We start from the raw sequence: 19,848 nt of genomic DNA on the forward strand, positions 1-19,848 counted from the left end.
TTACCCAGAGGGTGGTACACATACGGAATGAACTACCAGTGCAAGTGGTCGAGGAGGATACATTTAAGAACATTTAAAATGCACTTGGACAAATACATGGAGAGGAACGTTTTGGAAGGATATGGTTCAAGTGCAGGGAAACGGGGTTAGTGTGGATGGACCAGTTTGGGCCAAAGAGCCTGTCTCCGTGCTGTAGAACTCTATGAACATACCTAAGTGTCCCATAATACAGAAGCGACCAAAGCAATAGGAACACAAGCCGGTACAAATGTGTAACAGTCCTGCAGAATTTCACAGGAAGCCAGCCTGGCCGTGCAGTGAAGGGTTCCTGGTACAGGAGCTGTGGTGAGATGCCCACAGAGAACCGGGGAAGGAAGCTGGAAAGCTCACTCCACTGCCGATAGCCTGGAGGACCCCCGGCTGGGATAAGGCAGCTGGGATCCAGTCACCCCAGGGAAACCTACAGGCTGTGACAGAGCTATGTCCCCGACACAATGAGCAGGACAGAACAGGGCAGGAAAATCTCACCCACATGGGACTACTCCAGTTCCAATTGGGAAGAGTCCAATCCAGTGAAAGGAGGGTCTCTGGGGATGGGTAGGCAGCCTCAGGTTACATTGACAATCTGGAAGGACAGTGTATGAGCTCCAAGCAGCTGCATGGGTCCTGTACACCTGCAACACGGAACAACTCACATCAGGCCCTAGGAGGAGGTGCCAGGAGCAAATACAATCCCTAGGGAACTGGGAACTCTCCCAGAATGGGATAATGTGTGCCTTTGTGGTTCTACCTCCCCAGGGAGATACTGACAGGCTCCACACTGACACATCCACACCCGCTCACAGATGGGGACTCCCACTGCCTGTCTCCCAGGTAACTGCACCTTTTGCCCCCCGCGCTGACTCACAGCCGAACTCAGATTCCATGAATCATGTGGTTCCCCAGTGTAAAGCAGATTATGGTCTCACTCCGTACACAACAGCCATTCCAGGCACCCAGCTGGTGGGCAGCACTACAAAGGCCACTCTGTTTGATCCTGTCTCAAACCCAGATACATTTTTGGTTGAGACAGACTGACAGTCTGTCATACACGGACTGGATGCTGACAAACAAACTAAATTAATCACCATGTGACTTTGTCCACCAGGCCATTCAGCCCTCGCTGAGGGACAACAGTGAGGGAGGGACATCCATGATGAAATGAAGGCAGCGGTCCTTAATGCTCGAGAAAAGTCCCATCCCGGGTTAGTGACAAACAGCGTAAATATTTGTTCCAGGAGAACACCCACACGAACATGTCTCACTGTCAGTTACAGCAGCTCACCAAGGGCTGGGTTAATGACAGCTGTAAGGACACTTTCAGTGGGGCACTGGGCCTGGTATGAGGAATTCCAATTATCCCAAGTGACAATGTTAGGATGGGGATCTTTGAAATCGAAAGTATCGGAATTACATTTAAAAAGGTACTTGGATGGGTTATCATGATTCCCTCCCACATGCTGTGGAGATAGAGGGGACATTGACAGGGACCACACTTACGTAAATAGAGAATAGACAATAGACAATAGACAATCGATGCAGGAGTAGGCCATTCAGCCCTTCGAGCCTGCACCGCCATTCAATATGATCATGGCTGATCATTCCTAATCAGTATCCTGTTCCAGCCTTATCTCCATAACCCTTGACTCCACTATCTTTAAGAGCTCTATCCAATTCTTTCTTAAATGAATCCAGAGACTGGGCCTCCACTGCCCTCTGAGGCAGAGCATTCCACACAGCCACCACTCTCTGGGTGAAGTAGTTTCTCCTCATCTCTGTCCTAAATGGTCTACCCCGTATTTTTAAGTTGTGTCCTCTGGTTCGGCACTCCCCTATCAGCGGAAATATGTTTCCTCCTGCCAGAGTGTCCAATCCTTTCATAATCCTATACGTTTCAATCAGATCCCCTCTCAGTCTTCTAAACTCAAGGGTATACAAGCCCAGTCGCTTCAGTCTTTCCGTGTAAGGCAATCCTGCCATTCCAGGAATTGACCTCGTGAACCCACGCTGCACTCCCTCAATAGCCAGAATGTCTTTCCTCAAATTTGGAGACGAGAACTGTACACAGTACTCCAGGTGTGGTCTCACCAGGGCCCTGTACAGCTGCAGAAGCACCTCTTTGCTTCTATACTCAATCCCTCTTGTTATGAAGGTCAGCATGCTATTAGCCTTCTTCACGACCTGCTGTACCTGCATGCTTGCCTTCATTGACTGGTGGACAAGAACACCCAGATCTCTCTGAACAGCCCCTTTACCTAATTTGATACCATTGAGGTAGTAATCTGCCTTCCTGTTCTTGCCACCAAAGTGGATAACCAGACATTTATCCACATTAAACTGCATCTGCCATGCATCTGCCCACTCATCTAACTTGTCCAGGTCACCCTGTAATCTCCTAACATCCTCATCACATTTCACCCTACCACCCAGCTTTGTATCATCAGCAAATTTGCTAATGTTATTGCTGATACCATCTTCTATATCATTTACATATATTGTAAAAAGCTGCGGTCCCAGCACGGATCCCTGCGGTACCCCACTGGTCACTGCCTGCCATTCCGAAATGGAGCCGTTAATCACTACCCTTTGTTTCCTATTAGCCAACCAATTCTCTATCCAATCTAGTACTTTGCCCCAATACCGTGCGCCCTAATTTTACTCACTAACCTCTTGTGTGGAGGAACAGGCCAGACCATGGCATTCCCATCGCCTGTCATTAACGAATTCGGCTCCTCTCACATCAAGCTGTGGTCCTAACCACACTCACCTTGATATATCTCGGGATCCCGGTGGTTAGGATTGCAGGCTGTAACAGATGGGTACGATCATGGTGAATAATGCCTGGACACACCCCCAGGGACTGGAAGGTAGATGGAACTCCCCGGGTGATCACCTTAGTTTCATTCATTTGCAGTGTTTGAGTGTTCCTGGCTGGGCCCAGTATTGATTGCCTGTCCGTAGCTGCTCGGGAGCTGGTTTTGGTCGTGAGCTGCCTCCTTGAACTGTTGCAGGTGGTGGACTCACAATGTCCTTCGGGAAGGAATTCCTGGAGTTTGAGCCAGCAGGTCTCATTCACTCGCATTTATTCTGCTCACCGGATGTAGGCTATGCATCACAATTCTGTATGGATTCTCAGAACGGAATATGTTTTGTCGAAACAGTTTGGAGAGCCACAGTCACTCAGTGGTTAGCACTGTTACCTCACAGCGCCAGAGACCTGGGTTTGATTCCACTCCTGAGCGACTGTCTGTGTGGAGTTTGTACATTCTCCCGACATCTGTATGGGTTTTCTCCCACTGTTCAATGGTGGGCATTTTTGACAGATTGCCCGTAGTGCCGAGGGATATTCAGGTTAGCTGGAATAGCCATGGGAAATGTAGGGTTTCAGAGATATCATCAGGGGATAGATCTGAGTTGGATTCTCTTCAGAGGGTCATTGTGGACTCGATGGGCTGAAGGGCCTGTTTCTGCTCTGTAGGGATTCTATGATATCACTTATCAGCCATATGACAATCAGTTTGACCAATGTACAAAATGGCTTTCGCTCAAACAGCAGGCTATTCTGACAACAAACATAACCAGCTTTTAAAATTAGGTTTGTAATTTATTGTATAAGCTTCTTTCTATTCAAAATATTGGGTGGGGGAGGGGGAATGGGTGAAATTTTGCGGTCTTCTTGTTAAAACACAGATAGACAGCTAAGAGATGCTGGGTATATTTGACAAGTTATACTCCCAAATCACAAAAGCCTGACAGCAGCCAGATGGTTATCCCATCAGCATAATGTAAAAGGCAACAGTTCCCCTGGGCAGACATATCCCTAATAACGTCTCCACTAAACAAAGGAGGGCCCAGACAGGAAGGTACCGGGTCCTGCTACACAAAGAAACTGACAGGAACAAGCCATCCAAATGATTAGCAACGCTTCAAACTATTAACTGATTCTCTGAATTGGCCAGAAGTATAGAAAGCTCTGGGAAACCATCCAGAAATGAACGAAACCAGGGATCACCTGCAGACTGATCTCTTGAATTTTCTGGAGGCTTTCTGAGGTGACCAACATGGCAAGGGACAGAGACCAGCTCACCATCCAGAGAGAGGGAGAGAGAGAGGGAGAGAGACAAGCTGAAGAAAACCTCAGGAGCATGGGAGAAAGGGAGTGTGAAAAACCATTGAGAGAGAGAGAGCTGGAACCAACTGGAATACTGAGTGTCACCCCTTCAGTCTGTCCATGCTTCAACGCCTGTTTGTCTCAGTCTGACTTCCCCTTCTCTCTTTGTCCTTCTCTCTCCCTGTCTGTCTCTTTCTCTCAATCTGCCTTTCTCTCACACCCTCCCTCTCACTGTCTGTCTCTGCCCCATCTTTCTCTCATCCCCCTTCTCCATCTCCACTCGCTCTACCTCTCTCTTTTTTTCCTCACCCTCCCTTTCTCTTTTTCTTTATTTCAGACCTGAAAGTGCTCACCCAATTTTGACCCCGCTAAAAACATTTGCCCCTCATTTTAACTCTCCTCCCAAATTTATTCCCTTCCCCAAATACCTTCCCTCCCTAATACCTACCTTACCAACTGTGCCCCCCTCAAATATTTCGCTGCCCCCAACATTGCTGTGAGCCCCACTCCCTGGGGCAGAGGGAAATGAGTGGAAAAGTGTGGAGCTGGAAAAGCCCAGCAGGTCAGGCCTGAACCATCGACTCTCCTGGCTGACCAACTGTGATTCCCCAGCTCCACACTTTGTAACTCTGACTCTCCAGCATCTGCAGTCCTCACTTTCTCACACAGGTAAATGAGTCTGGGTTGACTGACTCGCCTGAGACGATTTTAATGTACAGCAAGATCCCAGTCCGAGAATTACAGAAGGTTTACATCACAGATGGAGTCCTTTCTGCCCATCATCCCCCCTCCCCCATTAAATGATCCTGGACCGGTTCAGGATCCTCAGGATTGGCCCCTGAATGGCCTCATTGACTATCCTTCCTGTGCAGACCTCTTCACAACCCTGTCTCAGATTTTGCATCACATGCTATCCCTCCCTCCATCTCTCTCTGACAACAGCCCCTCCTTTCTCCACCAACCCCAAAACTCCATCAAACCCTCCCCCTGTCTCTGGCTGTCCCAGTCTCTCCTTGTCTCCCACTCTCCCCCTTCCCATGCAGACTCACAGTCCCTGGGCTGGAGGACATAGTGCAGAGACTAACTCACCTTTTGACTGACTGCAGTAATGCACAACAAGATCCCACTCTGAAACCGTCGCCAAGTACACACACTGTCCTTCTCCCTCCATATATGCCCTTCTCACTTTCTGTCTCTCCCAGTCTCTCTCACTCTGTCCTTTTCTCACTCCACCTCCCTGACTCTTACTGCCCATTTCTCTCTCTCCACTTTCTCCATCTCCACTCTCTCCATGTCTTTCTCTCTTTTTATCACTCTCCCTTTCTCTTTCTCTTTTTCTTTATTTCAGACTCACTCAGAAAACTACTTCATGTTCCTTCCACTCACCCCCTCCCCACAGTGGGTGTAAAACCTAGGAGAGACCAGGCACTGAGGCAAGCTCTTCCCAATGCCCCTTCCCCCAGTCGCTAGGACAGAGCAGAGGGGTCCAGGGAGAAAAAGGGAGAGCAACTACACGAGAGAAAGAGAGATGGATGGACAGACAGTGAGAGGGAGGGAGAGAACAAGAGAAAGACAGAGGGGGGTAGAGGAAGTGAGAAGAACTGGGAGAGAGCAGACAGAGAGAGAGAGAGAGAGAGAGAGAGAGAGAGAGTTAAACTCCAGGAAGAGAAATACAATGTCAGACAGATACAAGGAGAAAATGGGAGGAGAAAGACAGGGAGAGTTCAGGCAGACAGCAAGACAGAAATCCCAGGGAGAGATATAGGACAGAGAGAGAGAGGAGTTACAACAGCAGAGAGATAGAGCTGAGAGAGTGGGGTGGTAGTGGGGGCTATGATGTTGCTACAGTGATGTACAGACAGGAATAGCAAGATCCCACAGAGCTGAGAGACAGATGCAGAGAGAGATGAGCAAGGTGTTAGTTTTGTGAAAGACTGAATGATTAAGCATTCCTGAAAAACCAGGTGAGGTGACAAAGGGGGAAGGGAATCTACTGGGAAATGTAAACAGGACAGAGATGTGAAGGATGGTGAGAGATAGGGATTGAAGGAAAGATGTGGGAGAGAGAACTGGGAAAAACAAAAACAGACATGAGAGCTGCAGAGAGAGAGGGAAGGAGTGAAATCTGTGGGATCAGATCCCTCTCTAGCATTATGCTCCTTTGTCTCTCCCCGTTTCCACAGACGGCCTGAATCCCACGATTTGTGTGTGTGTGTGTGTGTGTGTGTGTGTGTGTGTGTGTGTGCTCTCGTCTGATAATTCCGTATCGCAGAATAATTTGATTCTCTGTCTCTGTACTGTCCAGGTTTCAGCTCCCAAATCAATACTAAATCATTCACGATTCTATTGAATAGTAGAGCAGGCTCGAGGGGCTGAATGGTCTCCTCCTGTTCCTATTACAGATGGTCTTATGTCCTTAACACTACCTCCCAGCTCTTGGCCCCCACACTGGAGGTTATGACTCCACAAGGCCCTGATCTGTAGAGTGCTGCACCCTTCCATGAGTCTCGGAGGGAACCAGTCTGATTTGGATTGGAGTTGCAGCCTCTCAGTGAGAAGTGAAATCTCCTCGAGGTTCCCCTCAGTCTCTCACTGTAAGGTGGAGCAGGCCAGTCTCAGGGAAGCAAACAGCAGGCCCGGTCTGCCCTGTCCTCCAGCTCCATTTCAGAAGGCCACATGGGAGGGGCTTGGTTCCTTCATCAGCTTCCCGTGCTCTCCCTTCTGGGTTAGGGTGGGGGCCGAATGGCCTTGCTCCTGGCTCTTCTTGAGGTGCAGGCTGGCAATGATTGTGTTATACACGGCATGCCCCTGGAGTGAGGTTGGTTAGCTCAGTTGGCTGGTCAGTTAGCTTACCACACTAGCTGAAGTTACTCTGAAGGACTCTCCTTCCCAACCTCTCCCCTCAGCTGGGCCCTGGTGACCCTCTGATTAAATCCCCACCAGACCCCACTCTGTAATGAGGAGCTGTCCCATGCTCTGGTAAGACTACAGTGACATTACATTGGTTTGTACCTGGGGCACTGTGTGCAGGACTAGTCACTGCATTACCAGAGGGATGTTAGTGTGTGGGGAAGGTTTACTGGATGAATCCCCACTGGAATGAACAGCACTCTCTTTCCCCCAGTTAATTCACTCTTGCAGCCTTTGTGTCTTTGGAGACACGAGGACCACCTCACCTGAAACAGCAGCTGGATTTTATATTCATGGGCACCTGATAAGATTGGCTAGTTTACACACACACACACACACACACACACACACTCTCTCTCTCACAAACACTCACTCTCTCAAACATACACACACTCTCACTCCCTCAAACACAGACACACACACACTCTCTCACAAACACACACTCAGACAGACACGTACAAAAACACATAATCCCTCTCTCACACACACAGACACACAGAGATACGCACACATGCACTCTCTCTCACACACACGGACAGACACTCGCTTTCTGTGTCTCTCTCTCACAGAGATAAGCACACAAAACCACGGTTACTGTACAAACGTGGAGGAAGGTTCAATGGAGAGGTCACTTTCCAAGGACTGAACCCTGATCTCGCATGATGACTGCTCCAGGGAGACAAACAGCAACTGCAAATGACTTGTTGGATCTTCCTGTGCACCGCATCTTGCATCGATAGCATTGGTCTGTTTGGGTGCCTGCTTTTCTAGAGAGTCTCCAAGCATCAAGTGACCATACATTGACAACAGTTTTTCTCCAATCCATGTTTAAGGCACCTGGTGATGTTATTTTTCACTGATTGTTTAAAAAGATCTGAATCTTTTAAAATGGACGTGGCCTCCATCCCAAACCATTTCCACAAGCCACGCTGACCATCCCTAATCAATCCTTGCTTTTCCAAATCCATGTAAGTTGTCTCTCAGAATGCCCTCTAACAGCTTACCCACCACTGCCATCAGGCTCACAGCTCCATAGTTCAATGGCTGTTCCTTGTAGCCTTACTTCAATAATGGCCCATCATTAATCACCCTCCAGTCTTCAGGCACCTCACCCGTTGCCACTGATCGGTCCATCTGACAAGGCCATCTCCATCCTTCTGTAATCTAAGGCTATCATCCTCAGTATTTATCACCCAACCAATCTTCATATCATTCATGAACCCAATGATTAACCCTCCACCATTCAAATCTAAATCTTTTCTATCAACCACATCAGTAAGACCCCAACAGTGAGACATGAACAGACAGAGATTTCTAACTGGGCCATCACTGTCTGCTTCCTGCCACTCAGCATTCTGCGCCAAATTCCTTGGATCTTGAGTTTTTATGTTCACTATCAGTTTCCAATATGGGTCCTGATAAAAGCCTTACTGACCTCCAAGCAGGCGACAGGAAAGTATTGCCCCTTTTTACACACCTGATCACCTCCTTAAAAAGTGCAATCCCATTGGTCAGACCTGACCCCTCCTTAACACAACCATTCTGACTGTTCTTCATGAACTCCAGTCTCTTTAAATGCTGATTAATTCTATCTCCCAAAATTGCTTCCAACTGACGTCCCACCCACGATATTAGCCTGACTGGCCTGTAGCTGGCTGATATATCTCATGCTCCTTCTTGAATAACAGTACCACCTTGTCAGTCCGAAGACATCTCTCCTGTGGCCAGAGGGGATTTGAAAATGTTTGCAAGTGTACCTGCTCCTTCCTCCATCACCTCATTCGGTAAACTGAGATACATTTGGAGATTTATTGGGTTGGAAGAAGGCCAGAACACTCAGAACCATCTCTCTCTCTATATATGCTAATTCATTTAATTGTATCAAGGAGCATCTTCACAATTTCATATCAACCCTGTCCCAATGAGCACTGACAAAATGAATCCATTCACTGTAGCCTCTGGGTCCATGCACAAATTCTCACTGTGTTCCACAACTTACTCTTTCTGTCATTATCAATTCACCATTAATGTCACTGTAAGGTACTTTCAGATTTTTATTTCCTCTCTTAGCACTCCTCTCTCCCAGGCAATTCGCCTGCGATACGATTTGGAGGAGTGTGGATTAGCATTGGGAAGCTCAGAAATAAGGAACACCCGACTGTGCTGAGTGTGGGGCAGTGGGATTCATTTGGGATGAGCACATGGAAGCTGAGGAATAAACCTCAGTCCTGCAGCATGAAAATATACAATTGAGCTGGCAGGTCAGTCACACGAAACGAAAACTTGATCCCTGGGAAAAGAGGGTGGTAACCAAATGAAGGCGGTCTGTTTGAACACAGCCTCTGGAATTTGAACGTGGGAATCATTGCTGAGCAGGGTTTGTAGGAAGCAGAGGCAGAAATATACTGAACAATTTCAGATATTCCTCTTAGACCACAAGACATGGGAGCAGAAATTAGGCCATTCAGCCCATCTGATAGTGTGGCACTCACTCAGTCCTGCCTCTCTTACAATGCAGGTAGGCCCCAGACTGATGCGCTGACAGTGCAGCACTCCCTCAGTCATGATCCTCTGACAGTGCAGCACTCCCTCAGTACTGACTCTCTGACACTGCAGCACTCCCTCAGTACTGACCCTCTGACAGTGCAGCACTCCCTCAGTACTGATCCTCTGACACGGCAGCACTCCCTCAGTGCTGTCTCTCTGACACTGCAGCACTCCCTCAGTACTGACCTTCTCACAGTGCAGCACTTCCTCAGTACTGACCTTCTCACAGTGCAGCACTGCCCCCAGATTGACCCTCTGACATTGCAGCAATCCCCCATTACTGACCCCCCTGATAGCGCAGCACTCCCTCAGTCGTATCCTCTGACAGTGCAGCATTTCCACAGTACTGACCTTCCGACAGTATGGCACACCTGCAGTGCTGACTCTCTGACAGTGCAGCCCTCCCTCAGAACTGACCTTCTGACAGTGCAGCACTGCCTCAGTACTGACCCCCTGACAGTGCATATCTCCTACAGTACAGTCCCTCCGACAATGCAGCACTCCCTCAGTAATGACCCTCTGACAGTGCAGCACTCCATCAGTACTGATCCTCTGACAGTGCAGCACTCCCTCAGTACTGATCCTCTGACAGTGCAGCACTCCCTCAGTAATGACCCTCTGACAGTGCAGCACTCCATCAGTACTGATCCTCTGACAGTGCAGCACTCCCTCAGTACTGACCCTCTGACAATGAAGCACTCCCTCGGTACTGACCCTCTGACATTGCAGCACTACCTCAGTCCTGACCCTCTGACAGTGCGGCCCTCCCTCAGAACTGACCCTCCGACAGTGCGGCACTCCCGCAATACTGAGCCTCTGACAGTGCAGCGCTCCCTCAGTACTGATATTCTGACAGTGCAGCACTCCCTCAGTACTGACCCTCTGACAGTGCAGCAATCCCTCAGTACTGGCCCTCTGACAGTGCAGCACTCCCTCAGTACTGACCCTCTGACAGTGCAGCACTCCCTCAGTACTGATCCTCTGATAGTGCAGCACTCCCTCAGTACTGACCCTCTGACAGTGCAGCACTCCCTCAGTACTGATCCTCTGACAGTGCAGCACTCCGTCAGTACTGACCCTCTGACAGTGCAGCACTCCCTCAGTACAGGCCCTCTGACAGTGCAGCACTCCCTCAGTACTGACCCTCTGACAGTGCAGCACTCCCTCAGTACTGGCCCTCTGACAGTGCAGCACTCCCTCAGTACTGACCCTCTGACAGTGCAGCACTCCCTCAGCACTGACTCTCTGACACTGCAGCTCTCCCACAGTGCTGTCTCTCTGACACTGCAGCACTCCCTCCGCACTGACCCTCTGACAGTGCAGCACTCCCTCAGTACTGACTCTCTGACACTGCAGCACTCCCTCAGTACTGACCTTCTCACAGTGCAGCACTGCCCCCAGATTGACCCTCTGACATTGCAGCAATCCCCCATTACTGACACCCCCGAGAGCGCAGCACTCCCTCAGTCGTATCCTCTGACAGTGCAGCATTTCCACAGTACTGACCTTCCGACAGTATGGCACACCTGCAGTGCTGACTCTCTGACAGTGCAGCCCTCCCTCAGAACTGACCTTCTGACAGTGCAGCACTGCCTCAGTACAGACCCTCTGACAGTGCAGCTCTCCTACTGTACAATCCCTCCGACATTGCAGCACTCAACAGTACAGACCCTCCGACATTGCAGCACTCCCTCAGTAATGACCCTCTGACAGTGCAGCACTCCCTCAGTACTGATCCTCTGACAGTGCAGCACTCCCTCCGTACTGACCCTCTGGCATTGCAGTACTCCCTCAGTCCTGACCCTCCGACAGCGCCGCCCTCCCTCAGTACTGACCCTCCGACAGTGCGGCACTCCCTCAGTACTGACACTCTGACAGTGCAGCACTCCCTCAGTACTGACACTCTGACACTGCAGCATTCCCTCAGTACTGACCCTCTATCAGTGCAGCACTCCCTCAGTACTGACCCTCTGACAGTGCAGCACTCCCTCAGTACTGACCCTCTGACAGTGCAGCATTCCCACAGTACTGACCCTCTGACAGTGCAGCACTCCCTCAGTACTGATCCTCTGACAGTGCAGCACTCCCTCAGTACTGACCCTCTGACAGTGTGGCACTCCCTCAGTAATGACCTTCTGACAGTGTGGAACTCCCTCCGTACTGACCCTCTGGCAGTGCAGCACTCCCTCAGTACTGACTCTCTGACACTGCAGCACTCCCTCAGTACTGGCCCTATGACAGTGCAGCACTCCCTCAGTACTGATCCTCTGACAGTGCAGCACTCCCTCAGTACTGACCCTCTGACAGTGCAGCACTCCCTCAGTACTGACACTCTGACAGTGTGGCACTCCCTCAGTACTGACCCTCTGACAGTGCAGCACTCCCTCAGAAATGACCCTCTGACAGTGCAGCGCTCCCTCAGTACTGATCCTCTGACAGTGCAGCACTCCCTCAGTACTGACCCTCTGACAGTGCGGCACTCCCTCAGTACTGACCTTCTGACAATGCAGCACTCCCTCAGTACTGACCCTCTGACACTGCAGCACTCCCTCAGTACTGACCCTCCGACTGTGCAGCACTCCCTCAGTACTGACCTACTGACAGTGCAGCGCTCCCTCAGTACTGACTCTCTGACAGTGCAGCACTCCCTCAGTACTGACCCTCTGACAGTGCAGCACTCCCTCAGTACTGACCCTCTGACAGTGCAGCACTCCCTCAGTACTGACCCTCTGACAGTGCAGCACTCCCTCAGTACTGACCCTCAGACAGTGCAGCACTCCCTCAGTACTGAACCTCTGACAGTGGAGCACTCCCCCAGTACTGACCCTCTGACAGTGCAGCACTCCCTCAGTACTGACCCTCTGACAGTGCAGCACTCCCTCAGTACTGACCATGTGACAGTCCAGCACTCCCTCAGTACTGACCCTCTGACAGTGCAGCACTCCCTCAGTACTGACCCACTGACAGTGCAGCACTCCCTCAGTACTGACCCTCTGACAGTGCAGCACTCCCTCAGTACTGACCCTCTGACAGTGGAGCACTCCCCCAGTACTGACCCTCTGACAGAGCAGCACTCCCTCAGTACTGACCCTCTGACAGTGCAGCACTCCCTCAGTACTGACCCTCTGACAGTGCAGCACTCCCTCAGTACTGACCCTCTGACAGTGCAGCACTCCCTCAGTACTGATCCTCTGACAGTGCAGCACTCCATCACTACTGACCCTCTGACAGTGCAGCACTCCCTCAGTACTGACCCTCTGACACTGCAGCACTCCCTCAGTACTGACCCGCTGACAGTGCAGCACTCCCTCAGTACTGACCCTCTGACAGTGCAGCACTCCCTCAGTACTGATCCTCTGACAGTGCAGCACTCCCTCAGTACTGACCCTCTGACAGTGCAGCACTCCCTCAGTACTGAGTCTCTGACACTGCAGCACTCCCTCAGTACTGACCCTCTGACAGTGCAGCACTATCTCAGTACTGGCCCTCTGACAGTGCAGCACTCCCTCAGTACTGACCCTCTGACAGTGCAGCACTCCCTCAGTACTGGCCCTCTGACAGTGCAGCACTCCCTCAGTACTGACCCTCTGACAGTGCAGCACTCCCTCAGTACTGACCCTCTGACAGTGCAGCACTCCCTCAGTACTGATCCTCTGACAGTGCAACACTCCCTCAGTACTGACCCTCTGACAGTGCAGCACTCCCTCAGTACTGACTCTCTGACACTGCAGCACTCCCTCAGTACTGACCCTCTGACTGTGCAGCACTCCCTCAGTACTGATCCTCTGACAGTGCAGCACTCCCTCAGTACTGATCCTCTGACAGTGCAGCACTCCCTCAGTACTGACTCTCTGACACTGCAGCACTCCCTCAGTACTGGCCCTCTGACAGTGCAGCACTCCCTCAGTACTGACCCTCTGACAGTGCAGCACTCCCTCAGTACTGGCCCTCTGACAGTGCAGCACTCCCTCAGTACTGACCCTCTGACAGTGCAGCACTCCCTCAGTACTGACCCTCTGACAGTGCAGCACTCCCTCAGTACTGATCCTCTGACAGTGCAACACTCCCTCAGTACTGACCCTCTGACAGTGCAGCACTCCCTCAGTACTGACTCTCTGACACTGCAGCACTCCCTCAGTACTGACCCTCTGACTGTGCAGCACTCCCTCAGTACTGATCCTCTGACAGTGCAGCACTCCCTCAGTACTGACCCTCTGACAGTGCAGCACTCCCTCAGTACTGACTCTCTGACACTGCAGCACTCCCTCAGTGCTGACCCTCTGACAGTGCAGCACTCCCTCAGTACTGACCCTCTGACAGTGCAGCACTCCCTCAGTACTGACCCTCTGACAGTGCAGCACTCCCTCAGTACTGACCCTCTGACAGTGCAGCACTCCCTCAGTACTGACCCTCTGACAGTGCAGCACTCCCTCAGTACTGGCCCTCTGACAGTGCAGCACTCCCTCAGTACTGACCCTCTGACAGTGCAGCACTCCCTCAGTACTGACCCTCTGACAGTGCAGCACTCCCTCAGTCGTATCCTCTGACAGTGCAGCATTTCCACAGTACTGACCTTCCGACAGTATGGCTCACCTGCAATGCTGACTCTCTGACAGTGCAGCCCTCCCTCAGAACTGACCTTCTGACAGTGCCGCACTGCCTCAGTACTGACCCTCTGACAGTGCAGCTCTCCTACAGTACAATCCCTCCGACATTGCAGCACTCAACAGTACAGACCCTCCGACATTGCAGCACTCCCTCAGTAATGACCCTCTGACAGTGCAGCACTCCCTCAGTACTGCTCCTCTGACAGTGCAGCACTCCCTCCGTACTGACCCTCTGACATTGCAGTACTCCCTCAGTCCTGACCCTCCGACAGCGCCGCCCTCCCTCAGTACTGACCCTCCGACAGTGCGGCACTCCCTCAGTACTGACCCTCTGACAGTGCAGCACTCCCTCAGTACTGACTCTCTGACACTGCAGCACTCCCTCAGTACTGACACTCTATCAGTGCAGCACTCCCTCAGTACTGACCCTCTGACAGTGCAGCACTCCCTCAGTACTGACTCTCTGACAGTGCAGCACTCCCTCAGTACTGACCTTCTCACAGTGCAGCACTGCCCCCAGATTGACCCTCTGACATTGCAGCAATCCCCCATTACTGACCCCCCCGATAGCGCAGCACTCCCTCAGTCGTATCCTCTGACAGTGCAGCATTTCCACAGTACTGACCTTCCGACAGTATGGCACACCTGCTGTGCTGACTCTCTGACAGTGCAGCCCTCCCTCAGAACTGACCTTCTGACAGTGCAGCACTGCCTCAGTACTGACCCTCTGACAGTGCAGCTCTCCTACAGTACAATCCCCCCGACATTGCAGCACTCAACAGTACAGACCCTCCGACATTGCAGCACTCCCTCAGTAATGACCCTCCGACAGTGCGGCACTCTCTCAGTACTGACCCTCCGACAGTGCGGCACTCCCTCAGTACTGACCCTCTGAGAGTGCAGCGCTCCCTCAGTACTGACCCTCTGACAGTGCAGCACTCCCTCAGTACTGACCCTCTGACAGTGCAGCACTCCCTCAGTACTGGCCCTCTGACAGTGCAGCACTCCCTCAGTACTGACCCTCTGACAGTGCAGCACTCCCTCCGTACTGACTCTCTGACACTGCAGCTCTCCCACAGTGCTGTCTCTCTGACAGTGCAGCACTCCCTCAGCACTGACCCTCTGACAGTGCAGCACTCCCTCAGTACGGACTCTCTGACACTGCAGCACTCCCTCAGTACTGACCTTCTCATAGTGCAGCACTGCCCCCAGATTGACCCTCTGACATTGCAGCAATCCCCCATTACTGACCCCCCCGATAGAGCAGCACTCCCTCAGTCGTATCCTCTGACAGTGCAGCATTTCCACAGTACTGACCTTCCGACAGTATGGCACACCTGCAGTGCTGACTCTCTGACAGTGCAGCCCTCCCTCAGAACTGACCTTCTGACAGTGCAGCACTGCCTCAGTACTGACCCTCTGACAGTGCAGCTCGCCTACAGTACAATCCCTCCGACATTGCAGCACTCAACAGTACAGACCCTCCGACATTGCAGCACTCCCTCAGTAATGACCCTCTGACAGTGCAGCACTCCCTCAGTACTGATCCTCTGACAGTGCAGCACTCCCTCCGTACTGACCCTCTGACATTGCAGTACTCCCTCAGTCCTGACCCTCCGAGTTTGCGGCACTCCCTCAGTACTGACCCTCTGACAGTGCAGCGCTCCCTCAGTACTGACTCTCTGACAGTGCAGCACACCCTCAGAAATGACCCTCTGACAGTGCAGAGCTCCCTCAGTACTGATCCTCTGACAGTGCAGCACTCCCTCAGTACTGACCCTCTGACAGTGTGGCACTCCCTCAGTACTGACCCTCTGACAGTGTGGCACCTCCTCCGTACTGACCCTCTGGCAGTGCAACTCTCCCTCAATACTGTTCCGATGACAGTGCAGCACTCCCTCAGTACTGACCCTCTGACAGTGAAGCACTCCCTCAGAACTGACCCTCTGACAGTGCAGCACTCCCTCAGTACTGACCCTCTATCAGTGCAGCACTCCCTCTGTACTGGCCCTCTATCAGTGCAGCACTCCCTCAGTACTGACCCTCTGACAGTGCAGCACTCCCTCAGTACTGACCCTCTATCAGTGCAGCACTCCCTCTGTACTGACCCTCTATCAGTGCAGCACTCCCTCAGTACTGACCCTCTGACAGTGCAGCACTCCCTCAGTACTGACCCTCTGACAGTGAGGCATTGCACGTATACTGACCCTCCCACAGTGTGGGGCACCTTCATACTGACTTTCAGATGATGCGGCACATTCTCTGATCATTCAGTACTCCCTCAGAACTGACCCTCTGACACTGCAACAGCCCCTTGGCGCTGCGCCCCTGACGGTGCTGCAATCCCTCAGTACTGACCCTCTGACAGTGCAGCACACCTTCAGCACTGCTCCTTTGACACTGCAGCACACGCTCAGAAATGACGCCCTGACACAACAGCATTCCCTCAGTACTGACACTCTGACACTGCAGCACTCTCTTTGCACTGACATTTCTACAATGTGGCATTCCCTCAGTACTGACCCTCCGACAATGTAGCCCTCCCTCAATACCGATGCGCTTACAGTGCAGCACTCCCTCGATACCGACCCTCCGATAACGTGGCATTTTCTCAGTACTGACTCTCCGACAGAGCAGAACTCCCTCAGTACTGACCCTTTGGCAGTGCAGCTCTCCCTCAGTACTGACCCTCTGAAACAACACTCCCTCAGAACTGACACACTGACCGTGTAGCGCTCCCTCAGTAATGACCCTTTGAGTGTGCATCACTCTCTCAGTACTGACCCTCTGGCAATGCAGAAATCACTCAGTACTGACTGTCCGACACATAGTGTGGTGCTCCCTCGGTACTGACCCCCTCACAGTGCGGTGATCCCTCAGTACTGACCCTCTCACAGCGCAGTGATCCCTCAGTACTAATCCCCTCAGAGTGTGGTGCTCCCTCAGTCCTGACCCCCTCACAGCGCGTTGATCCCTCAGTACTGACCCCCTCAGAGTGTGGTGCTCCCTCAGTACTGACCCCCTCACAGTGTGGTACTCCCTCAGTACTGACCCCCTCACATCGCGGTGATCCCTCAGTACTAATTCCCTCAGAGCGTGGTGCTCCCTCAGTACTGACCCCCTCACATCGCGGTGATCCCTCAGTACTGACCCCCTCGCAGTGCGGTGATCCCTCAGTACTGACCCCCTCACAGCGCGGTGATGCCTCAGTACTGACCCCCTCACAGCGCGGTGATCCCTCAGTACTAATCCCCTCAGAGTGTGGTGCTCCCTCAGTTCGAACCCTTTCACAGTGCAGCGCTCCCTCAGTAGTAACCCTCTCACAGTGCGACACTCTGACAGCATGGACATCCATTAGTACTGACCATCAGAGAGTGCGCACTTCATCATTACTGACCCTCTCACTGCACAGCAATCCCTCCATCCTGACTCACTGACAATGCAGCACTCCCTCCATACTGACCCTCTGACAATGCAGCACTACCTCCACACTGATCCTCTGTCAATACAGCACTCCCTCCACACTGACCCTCTGACAATGCTGCACTCCCTCCACACTGATCCTCTGATAATGCTGCACTCCCTCCACACTGATCCTCTGGTAATGCTGCACTCCCTCCATACTGACCCTCTGACAATGCAGCACTCCCTCCACACTGATCCTCTGACAATGCTGCACTCCCTCCACACTGATCCTCTGACAATACTGCACTCCCTCCACACTGATCCTCTGTCAATACAGCCCTCCTTTCACACTGACCCTCTGACAATGCTGCACTCCCTCCACACTGACCCTCTGACAATGCTGCACTCCCTCCATACTGATCCTCTGTCAATACAGCACTCCCTCCACACTGATCCTCTGATAGTGATGCACTCACTCAGTACTGACTCTCTGACAGTGTGGAAGTGGCCCTATACTGACCCTCCGACAGTATGGCCCAATCTCAGGACAAAACCTCTGACAGTACAGCACTCCATCATAACTGATACTCTGACAGTACAGCACTGCCTCAGTACTGACTCATTGACAGTGTCGCACTCCCTCAGTACTGACTCATTGATAGTGAAGCACTCCCTCAGTACTGACCCTCAGGCTCGGTCCTGCTCCTCTGACAGTCCAGCAGTGCCTCAGTACTGACCCTCTGACAGTGTAGCGCTCTCTCTGTACTGACCCTCTGACAGCGTAGCACTCTCTCTGTACTGACCCTCTGACAGCGTAGCACTCTCTCTGTACTGACCTTCTGACAGGATGGTGCTCCCTCAGTACTGACCCTCTGTAATTTTTGACCCACCCTGAGCTTCTTCATTACGCTGATTTGAACAGAGGTAAAGAAACAGAGTTAGTGACCATCCACCGTCACCCTGTAATAAAACTTATTTTCAAATGTGGCTTGTATGTGATTCCCACAGCCTCTAATAGTTGCCTGGAAGGTGGGGGTGGGGTGTACTCTCTTGCTGCAGTCCTTGGGTGTCCCACAGTGATGTTAGGGAGGGAGCTCCAGGAGTTTGACCTGAACCATGTAAAGAGCTCTCTTACTGGAGTGCCCTTTTTAAAGTTGGGAAGTTATTATAGACCAGGAGGACCTGAGAGCTGCTGTCTTGTCAGAGAGAGAGGCCTGGTGGGTCACACACCTCTGGTGAGAGGCGAGGTTGAGAAGCTGGGGCCTTCATGGTAATTTCAGACATGATAGAGATTGAACCAACAATGTTGGCATCACGAACCTGTTAGCTGTGGTAACTGACCCCCCTTTGTAGCAGAGGGATTCAATCCCTTTAATAGAGCAAGCTTGAGAATTCAACACTAAAATCAATCTGTACGGACGCGCTAGAGACCTGAAACATCAATACAGAGATTGCTGAAGAAGCTCAGCATGTCTGGCAGCATCTCTGAAGGGAGAGGGAGAAAGAGACAGAGAGAGAGTTCACCTTTCAATCCAGTGATTTCTGCGGGAAAGTTCCTTCAGAACAGACCGTTTTGAGGAAGAGTCACTTGGAATGCGAATTGTTCCTTTCTCTCTTCAGCGTTGCTACCTGCTGAATTGTGCTGAATTTCCCCACCATCTGTTTACTTGAGAACTACCTGATCCAAGTGTCACTGAGTAATTCAGTCTGTGTTCAATGCCCTGAGGCTGCTTCTGCTGAAAGTTGACAAACAGGTTTAAGGCTTTGTAAGGTATTGTATTCGGAGGGCGGGCTACATGGGAGAACAGATACAGAACAAAGGCACACGGAAATGTTAGGTCTGAGCTATTCCTTCTGAACTAACATCACAAAGTTACATTGATCAGGATCTTTGTGAAGTGCCTTTGTCAAGTGACCCTTCCTCAAAACGGTCTGTTCTGAAGGAACTTTCCCGCAGAAATCACTGGATTGAAAGGTGAACTCTCTGTCTCTTTCTCCCTCTCCCTTCAGAGATGCTGCCGGACATGCTGAGCTTCTTCAGCAATCTCTGTATTGATGTTTCAGGTCTCTAGTGCGTCCGTACAGATTGATTTTAGTGTTGAATTCTAAAGCTTGCTCTATTAAAGGGATTGAATCCCTCTGCTACAAAGGGGGGGTCAGTTATCACAGCTAACAGGTTCGTGATGCCAACATTGTTGGTTCAATCTCTATCATGTCTGAAATGACCAT

General features: G+C 51.5%; 1 long non-coding RNA gene across 5 annotated transcripts in view; it reads right to left on the reverse strand.

Annotated features, from left to right (window-relative positions):
• LOC140493399 (uncharacterized) overlaps nt 1-19,285 on the reverse strand; it is a 95,023-nt gene extending 75,738 nt beyond the window's left edge. For all 5 annotated transcript variants that reach the window (XR_011963670.1, XR_011963668.1, XR_011963669.1 and 2 more), the window contains exon 1: nt 19,144-19,285. This is a non-coding gene — a long non-coding RNA (uncharacterized lncRNA). The remainder of the gene's footprint in view (nt 1-19,143) is intronic.
• Nucleotides 19,286-19,848: the final 563 nt, after the last annotated feature.

The sequence above is a fragment of the Chiloscyllium punctatum genome, chromosome 22 (genome assembly GCF_047496795.1).
Source record: "Chiloscyllium punctatum isolate Juve2018m chromosome 22, sChiPun1.3, whole genome shotgun sequence".
NCBI lineage: Eukaryota > Metazoa > Chordata > Chondrichthyes > Orectolobiformes > Hemiscylliidae > Chiloscyllium > Chiloscyllium punctatum.